Source organism: Chenopodium quinoa, unplaced genomic scaffold, assembly GCF_001683475.1.
Source record: "Chenopodium quinoa cultivar QQ74 unplaced genomic scaffold, ASM168347v1, whole genome shotgun sequence".
Lineage (NCBI taxonomy): Eukaryota > Viridiplantae > Streptophyta > Magnoliopsida > Caryophyllales > Amaranthaceae > Chenopodium > Chenopodium quinoa.
In genome coordinates this window covers 199,453-209,730 of record NW_018742770.1, presented here as the reverse complement: position 1 = coordinate 209,730, position 10,278 = coordinate 199,453, and the positions used below count along the sequence as shown (strand labels likewise).

Sequence of the window (10,278 nt, the reverse complement as noted above, 5' to 3'; positions counted from 1 at the left end):
ACCAATCGGAATGCGCCACGTGGGCCAATCAGGTCCTGCCAAGTGTCCCCCAGTTGGAACTGTCAGGGCTTGCCACGTGGCACGCGCTTATTCGTCCACCTTGGACCTATTATGTCATGACACGTGGCATACTCCATGCCTAATGGAGAAACCGGCTACCCAGGCCCATCTTCCGAGGGAAGCCCAATCAGCCCTAGGTTAACCTAAACCTAGGATTGGCACGTTTCCCAAGGTTATAAATACCTCCCTTAATCCTCATTAAGGGGGGATTACAGAGATAACAGGCTGATCACGCTAACAAAGCAGATTACCTACATTAAACACTCTCACCTAGAGAGACCCAATCCCTTTAATTTCCGCATTAATTACTCCTTAATCAAGTACTAACTTGACCGTTGGAGGCGGAGCTCCCACCACCAGGAGTCTCCGTTGTTTTGCAGGTACAGGCGTCCGGTTCCAGTCTCGGAATTGTAACTTTCCCGCAGGACATCAGAAAACCCCGAAACAGTTGTATTAGATAAAAAATGTAGTAGTGAATGTTGATGTCAAAATTGTTCCCGAACAAAATGTCAATACCACCGGGGCAAAGGAAAAACCAATCATGGTGCATAGCCGAAGATAAATCACTTGTATCGGCCTACATAAATGCAGGAGGTGACGTAGTGAGGGGAACCAAGACAAAGAATAGTGGGTTATGGGTTGAAATCTATAACCTTTACGAAAAGGCTAGAATAAAAAACCCCGCTGAAATAAAGGTAAGAAACATTTAATCTATGCAAAATCGATGGGATTTTATCAATTTACTTTGTGGTAAATGGGTAGATGCATATGTCTATCATTATCGAACCAAGAGTAGTGGTTAGTCCGAGCAAAATTGGGAGAATTTTGCTCACAAAGATTATTATGCAACTAACGATAAGATGTTTTGTTTCTTACATTGTTTTGAAACTTTGAGAAAATATCCGAAATGGGATCCTTCATTGGCCAAAGATCAATCAAACATGTTACCAACCAACAAACATCAACCGAAAGTGGGGGAAACGGTAAAAGATCAAAACCTGATTCACCATCCAAGGTTGGGGGAAGAGCTAAACGACCCGGTGGCATAAAATAAACAAAGATGAAAGGTAAAGCATCAACTACTTCATCTTCAAGTATAAATATTGAATCGTTAAATACAAATTTTAACGAAGTTGGTGATAAGTTGAATGACTTAGGTGGGCGACTGCTGGATCAGTTGAAGGAAAGAGATGCATTAAAAAAAGCACAAGCTGAAGAAAAGAAAAGGCAAAAGGACGAGGCTCTGAAGTTTAGAATGTTAGAAAGGTTAATGCAGAAGCCCGTTCTTGATGAAGTTGAATTAGAAATTTATAAGAAACTTAGAGATGAATTTTGTAGTAGATTTTCGCTTTGATTTAATTTAGCTGATTGTACCTAGTTATCATTATTACTATTTACGATTATGAGTTGTATGTTATATTATTATTGTTAGTATTGTTATTGTCAATGTAACTAGAATTATTGTCAATGTACCATTTTAATAAGTGTTATTTCTATGTATTAATATGAAGTTTATCTGTACTAAATTTAGTTAAAGTCTGTTAATGTTATTTTATATTATTGTGATAACATAGTAAGTCTTATCTTGCAATACTAAACAAATTCCTATCTTATGACATCCCTTGTTTTATGACCACATATCTTTATTAAAAAACCTTATCTTTTGACTAACCTTATCCTATTTTTGTCTACAAAATTCATAAGATTTCTCCCAATAACATTACATCTAGCCAAAATCCTATCTTCTGACATTCCTTGTTTTATGACCACATAGCCTTATTAGAAACTTATCTTCTGACTAATCTTATCCTATTTTTGTCTATATAATTCATAAGATTGCTCCCAATAACATTACATCTAACCAAAATCCTATCTTCTGACATCCCTTGTTTTATGACCACATAGCCTTATTAGAAATCTTATATTCTGACTAACCTTGTCCTACTTTTGTCTATAAAATTCATAAGATTGCTCCCAATAACATTACATCTAACCAAAATTCTATCTTCTGACATTCCTTGTTTTATGACCACATAACCTTATTAGAAATCTTATTTTCTAACTAACCTTATCCTATTTTTGTCTATATAATTCATAAGATTGCTCCCAATAACATTACATCTAATCAAAATCCTATCTTCTGACATCTCTTGTTTTATGACCACATATCGTTAAAAATAATCTTATCTTTTTACTAACCTTATCCTATTTTTATCTATAAAATTCATAAAATTACTGCCAATAACATTACATCTATTAATAACAGCATTCTATTTCCCTTAGAGAAAAAAAAAAAACCCACCATCAACCTTTTATCTGATATATTGTTTGGTAATAAGCATAATATGAATTTCAATTCTAACTCTTCAAGTTCTTCTTCTTCATCTTCAAGTTCAACCGTATGGTCACAGGGTCATGAATTTTATCAACGAGAGTCATTGATTACAAGTAATGCAAAATGTAGTACTTGTAGCTGTAAACAATTCAGTACAACAAAATGAACAAAAACGTCAAAGAAAACGAAGGATAACTGTGCCAAGAAATCGTGAAGCAGCTCACGATGACAATTTAGTTGTAGATTACTTTAGTGACCAACCAGTACATGATGAAGCCGCGTTTCGAAGGAGGTTTCGTTTGCGAAGACCCCTTTTCCTTTGCATTGTCAACACATTAAGTGCAATTAACCGCTACTTCCAACAACACCCAGATGCTACCATGCATCTTGGTGCTTCACCCCTTTAGAAATGCACAATAGGCATAAATATGTTAGCTTATAGTTTGTTCAGCTTATCAAGTAGATGAATATCTAAAGCTCGGTGAAAGCACTGCTAGAGAATGTCTTGGACAGTTTGTCAAAGGAGTAATTGCTTAATTTGCAACTGAGTACATTCACAAGCCAACATTGGGAGATATCCAACGCCTCCTTAAAGAAGGGGAGGACATAGGTTTCCCTAGCATGCTTGGCAGCATTGATTGCATGCATTGAGTATGGAAAATTTGTCTCGCTGGATGGAAAGGAATGTATTAAGGAAGATCTAAAACGGCGAGTGTTATTTTAGAAGCGATTGCTTCTAGGGATTTAGCACGCCTTCTTTGTGACACCTGGATCATGCAAGGACATTAATGTACTTCAACGTTCTCCGGTGTTTGATGATATAATAAATAATCGTCTCCACAAGTTCTGTTCACAATTAACAAAAATAGTTACAACAAAGGATGTTATCTCACAGATGGGATTTACCCAAAATGGTCAACATTTATAGATGTTATTGCGGCCCCACAAACCTGTAAGGATAAATTGTTCACTAAACGTCGAGAGTGCTAGAAAGGATGTTGAGCGTGCATTTGGTATGTTTCAAGCTCGGTTTGCAATAATTAGGAAGCCTTCTTTGGCATGGAGTGTAGAGTTGATGAGGAAATCGTGATGACTTGCATCATCATCCACAACATGATCGTTGAAGACGAGCGTGATACATATTGAAACTATAAAGATCCACTTGAGTTCGCCCAAGAACAGCCTGAAAATATGCCGGGGTCCTCAACCAGAAATGCAACAACATTTACCGTAACTCCGATTAATAGGTTCAAAAGGGGATATTCACGATAGACAAGTCCATGTGGCATTAAAGAACGACTTGGTTGAGCATTTATGGACAAGGTCTAAGAGCTCGGTTGAAAATTAGCATTTCAATATTTTTTACGGCTATTTCACCAATGCCACTGAGCACTTTAATAATTCACCAAATGCCATCAAGATTTTCAAAATCCACCAAATGCCACCGAGTTTTGCAAAAATTCACTGAGTGCCATTAATGACTGAGTGGACTGTCAATGTCCGTTAGTTGACCCCACCACTTGCCACATGTCACTTTCTAATTGGATCGTTTTTTAAAAAAATTAAAAAAAAACTAAAAAAAATTAAAAAATAATAATAAAAAAAACCACCAAATCCCCACCCACCACCCCTTCTACCACCCTCATCGACAGGCCGCCCACCCCACCCTAAACCCCTCCTTGCCTCCAAAGACTGAAGCCCCTGCCGTCGGCGACCCTCACCGACAGGTCACACGTCCCCACCCACGAAATATTCCCACCACGAAATGTCCATCCATGGCCACCCCACCCACAAAACCAACGAAAACCCTACCTTTCGATGGTGGGTGAGATAGTTTCATGGGTTTCGAGGGTTGGGATCGACGGTGGGGTGGGTGGTTACGAGGGGATGGCTGGGGAAGGTGGAGGGTCGCTGAGGGTTTGGAAGGCTTGCTTCGCAACGGGAAAGAGGAGGGGAGGGATTTCGCGTGGTGGCCGTGGTTTTGCGACGGGAAAGAGGAGGGGAGAGGGAGGGCTTGCTTCGGTGGCCGCCTGCCGGTGAGGGTGCAGGTTGCCGGTGGTAGGGTTTCGGGGTTTGGCGGCAAGGAACAAGTGGTGGAAGGGGTGGTTTCAAGGGTTTTTTGTGTTTTTTTTTTTTTAATTTTTTAATTTCTTTTGGATTTTTTTAAAAATATTAATTTTTTTAAAAAACGGACCAATCAGAAGGTGACACGTGTCAAGTGGTGGGGTCAACTAACATTGACGGTTAACTAACGGCAGTCAGTCATTAATGACACTCAGTGAATTTTTCTTAAAACTCGGTGACATTTGGTGAATTTTGAAAACCTTGATGGCATTTGGTGAATTATTTATTTTCATCCGTGTATTTCATGTATTTAATTTATGTGTTTTAATTAATTTATCTCATCTTTTTACTATTTTTTATATTAACGTGCTAATGTGAAATAGTATTCGTTGACGTGTTTTATATTCATTCAATAATAATAATAATAATAATTAACATCTTTTACATACTTTAATAATAATTAAGTGTATTAATAGGAGAGGGAATATATGGTGGGATATATGTAAATAGGAGAGAGAAAATGGGATAGGATACTCATTGATATTGAAAATATTTAAAAATCGAATGAGTAAAAGGATGGAGATAGTGGGAAGTGATGTGGAGGGAAGAGAATGTGATGTGTCAAGTGGAGGAAAAGAGAGAGAAAATGGGAAAGGATATAAGTCTTTAACATTGGATGGCCACTCGCCAAATAGAAGTTTCCCCAATGGAAGACAACTCCAGCAAGCAGCTTTTCAACAATGGAGCAGCAACTACTACGAAAACACAACCTTTCCCGAGGAATAAGTTTCAAGACCTGTCATTAGGCCAAAAAGAGAGCTGTGATTTAAATGAGGTACCTGTTAAAGATCTATTCACCAAATTAAAAGAGGGAAGATAAGACTGGCTGCGAGTCATCTAGAAATAGGCTAAATGCTCCAAGAAGTTATTCATAAATGCTATTTCATATTAGGTCTGTTCCCAGCAATAGTGGCAATCACCCCAATTAACATCTGTTCCCACATATTCTAGTAGTCTATCAGTCGTGCTAATCAAAGGTAAACACCTTAGTTGCATGAGTGGCTAACTAGTTAATAAGATGAACTTCAAAAGTCCGGTACACCCACCTGAATTAAACAAGTGCAATATCCATAAAATTGTTCCTTAAATTGAAATTATCTGGTAATAAACAGCCACAGTACCATCTAAAACACTCAGCAGGACCAAGCTAATTATAGATACATACGAGGAGTACTAGTTATACTACTCCCTCCGTCCCATTCTTATCTTTAACTTATTAAACTTTCCCACACATATTAGAAAACTATTGAAGACCGGGGAGTAATAATACAGGAGATGCCTCACAAAACGAAACCAGGAGAAATAAACAAAAAATGATGATCAGGGTTTACAGCCTTGGTCAAAACCAAGCAAATATAATCAATATAATACCCAAGAGTTTGAAAAAAAAAATAGGAAATAAAAAAATTTAATAACCAAGAATTGGCAGACTAGTCTATCGACCCAGTATGTATTTGCAAACATGTATGATAAGTTGAAAGCTAAACTGGCCAAGAGACTTTCATGTCAGTCAGCAAAGAAACTATTTCACCACTCATCATTTAAGTCAATTAAGCTACCCATTCTCTTCAAACTTTCATAGGTTAAGAAACATACTTGTAGGTTCTAACTTCTAATATATGAACAAATGATTGAAATCACCAAGTATGAAAAACATCAAGTATAGAAACTAGGAGAAGAAAGACGATTGAGACCTCAAATTGGTTTTGAAATAGAAAATACTGAACATCATTTAAGCTCCATACACACAATTCCATTAAGTTCCTGTCCTCTTTCCAGACAATTAACAATAAACCTTTAAGCTATCTCCTTTACCTGACAATCTCTCCAATGTAATACACTCATACATATTACTCTTACAACTAATTGAACCTTAACTAACCTAAATATAACAATGTATTCTAATGGCCCTTTTACAACACCCCTCCCTCGTTTTCAGTTAGAATTGGAAGCCTTTTTGGAGTGCCTTTATAATGTGCTGATGAATGCACCTAAAAGCAACTTCAAACTTTCATTTTCTAGACTTTTGACTGAGAATGGATGTTATCAAACTTCTTCTTAAACCTATTTTACAACTGATAAAAGATACAAAAGGCCAGATATTGGAAAAAGAACCTTCAAAGATTGAATTTCGTCCTTCTGTAATCAATGCAATAGCGTGGGCCAAATCTATGTGAACTGGAAGCCAGACACCTACACCAAGGGTTAAGGCCCTATTACCCTGTGACAGTGGTGCTACAATGGGTTTCTAACAACCAGTCAACATTTGTTACAGCTTACAAGCATTCAACAACCTCCAGCAGCTACTGCTACTCCTAAAGTGGGTTATTATATTTTAGCTTTCTTTGTTTCAGGTGGGTTTACTGTAACTGTCATCTCTATTTTCAATTGAGCTAACAACAGCTACCTTCCTTCCACTTTCCAACGCCACACAATTCCATCTCTTCAACTCAAGTACAGAAGAATAAACACACAATTTACTTCAACTGCCCAGACAAGCCTTGAATTCTTCTGTTTAAAAATCAGGGATGTGAGATGAAACAATCCTCCTCCCTCCCTCCCTTGAATATTTGCTATTATTGATCCCTTAAGTGGTTTCTTACATTTCATTTGCAATTTAATGGATTTCTCCTAAGAGAAGGGGCTCAGTCCACTTATGGGGAATATTCTATCAACCCTTGAGTCCTCAACTAGGGATATTCTCAACAAAATACAGTGATAAAGCCAAATCCCTGAATCCTAGTAGTGTACAATGTGTGCACTCTTATATTGTAAAGCAATATGGCAGGGATGTAAATGTCCAAACTAGTTCCGAAGGTAAAGCAAGTCAAACATATACCTCAGCAACTGCATAACAGTAAAGTTTCCCAACATTACATCAACAATTAAGAAAACTAGTAGGGACTAGGGAGTAATAAAACAGTAAAATAAACTAATAAAATGCTGATCAGGGCTTACAGTCTCAGTCAAAAGTTCAAAACCAAGCAAATATAATTAATTCAATTCCAGGATTTTAAGGGGAAAAATAGTAACCAAGAACCAGCAGACAAGTTCATTGACCCAGTATGTATTTCAGTATTTGCAAGGATGTATGATAAGTTCAAAGCTAAACTTCCCAAGGAGTCTTTCATGTAAGTCAGCAAAGGAACTATTTCACTAATCACCATTTAAATCATTCATGCTACCCAATTTCACATAGGTTAAGAAACATACTACTCCTTGGTAGGTTCTAACTTATAATAATACAATACCATCAACTCATCAAGCATAAAAACTTGGAGAAGAAAGAGGATTGAGTCCTCAAATTGGCTTTGAATTAGAGGACACTGAACAACTTTAAAACTCCATATTCACAATTCCATTAAGCTCCTTGCCTCCTTACAAATTAACACTAAATATATCAACATTTAGACATAAATTTCTCAACACAAGCAATTACAACATACCTCCTTCGGCTCTAAGATCAGTTCTATGTTGCCAAACATAAGTCATCCCATCCCGACCAGTGCTAGCCAACAACCCTTCATGAAGAACACTCATATCGATCCCGGCTGGGGTTTTAGTATGATGATCATACTTCTCAATTAAAGCATCCTTTACCGTAAAATCCCACATACAAACCGTCCTATCTATAGAACAACTCATAACCATGTTCTGGCGATGTGGCGAAAACTTAACCTTCATTACATCATACCCATGACCAGCAAGAACAGCAATGGAAGTCTTACTACTCCTCACATCCCAAACCCGAACCATATTATCCATAGACCCGGTAGCCAGCAAAGAATCATCATACTTATTCCAATCACAAGACGAAATCTCAACTTCATTACCATTTACCAGGTATGATCAAAGTAGAGCCCGGCTCAGGAACATCCCAACACCGAACCGTGTAATCCCCGGAACCCGAGGCGAAAACATTGGCAAGCCGGAGATTCCAAGCAACAGAATAAACACAATACTCATGTTCCTTGAAGGCGATCACACTAGTGGGGCGATCAACAGTCCAAAGCTTAATTGTATTATCGAAAGAACCGGAGATGAAGGAATCACTGCGAATTGGGCTCCAATCGACGGAATGAGCTTCATCGGTGTGTTCAGAGAGAGGGCGATAAGGGTTTTGTTCAGGGGGAAAAGAGAGGTCGTGCAGTTTGAGAGAGCCATCGGCAAAGGCGGCGACGAGGAGGCTGTCGTCGGATTCGGACCAGGCGATGTCGTTGATGCCGTCGGCGGTGTCGAAGAAGGTGAGTTCGGAGATGGGGTGGGGGAGAGGTCGAGGATGTGGAGGCAGCCATTGCCGTGTTTGCCGAAGTTTTGGGTGGTGGCGACGGCTAAGCGGTGTTCCTAGGAGGGGCTGAATTTGAGGAGCAGCCGGTTTTGAACACTGGCATGATTGGAGTTGGTTGGCTTACTTGGCTCCAGTGAATGATGTAGAAAGGTTCGTTTGGCAACGCCGCCGTGGTTTTCTGTTTTTCAAAATCATATGATATATATTATCTAATAATGAATCTAAAATTAGTCAAATTTATTTAAATCATCATAATTTTAAAAACCGACAACAGAAAAGTAAAAACACCTTTTTTTTGTTTTTTGTTTTTGATTTTTAGTTTTGAAAAAAATAGAAAATTAAAAACAAAAAACAATATCAAACATGTTCTAATTAGTGTTATATTATTGTCAAGCCCAACATCCAATATACATTAAACCCTAACCCTAGGGAGTGCTCACTCTATAAATAGAGCACTCTCTATATCATTTGAAGAGGAGAAGAAGAGGAAATACGAAGGCTACATCAGAACAAAACCTAAACCTCTCTAAAGAAAACCTCTCAAAACCTAGAGATATGTCCACCATGGACCAACTGCGGCACGACACGTGTCCTTTCCCATGACACATGGGATAGCCGGCCAACGAGGCCCAACTCTTAAGGAGGCCCAGTCAGCCCTAGGTTTAACTTAAACCTAGAGAGTGGCACGCTTCCCAAGGTTATAAATACCTTCATTAATCCTCATTAAGGGGGAGGACGCACATAAAACACTCTCACCTAGAGATACCTGATTAGGGGATTTTGCTCCCACCAATCGGAATACGCCACGTGGGCCAATCAGGTCCTGCCAAGTGTCCCCCAATTGGACCTCTCAGGGCTTGCCACGTGGCACACGCTTATTCGTCCACCCTGGACTTATTATGTCATGACACGTGGCATACTCCATGCCTAATGGAGAAGCCGGTCACCTAGGCCCAACTTCCGAGGGAAGCCCAATCAGCCCAAGGTTAACCTAAACCTAGATTGGCACGTTTCCCGAGGTTATAAATACCTCCCTTAATCCTCATTAAGGGAGATTACGCAGATTACACACATTAAACACTCTCACCTAGAGAGACCCAATCACTTTAATTTCCGCATTAATTACTCCTTAATCAAGTACTAACTTGACCGTCGGAGGCGGATCTCCAATCATCCGGAGCATCCGTTTGTTTTGCAGGTACATGCGTCCGATTCCAGTCTCGGAATTGTAACTCTCCCGCAGGACATCAGAAAACCCCGAAACATTTTGGCGCCGTCTGTGGGGAGAGTACTTCTGAGATGGCACCCACGTTTGTACCGGCTCCTGAAGAGAGACGTCCCCTGGACGATCCTCTAGTTTAGTCGGACCACGATACTGAGAATGAATTTGAAGTTGAAGCTCACACAGCTTCAGACGGGACCCTAAGGGCCCGACGTACCCGTCATATCGAAAGGAGGGAACGGGAACATC

General features: G+C 39.1%; 1 pseudogene; it reads right to left on the bottom strand.

The window, feature by feature from the left end:
* Nucleotides 1-528: 528 nt before the first annotated feature.
* Nucleotides 529-9,096, bottom strand: LOC110724562 (annotated as a pseudogene).
* Between the last annotated feature and the right edge of the window lie 1,182 nt (nt 9,097-10,278).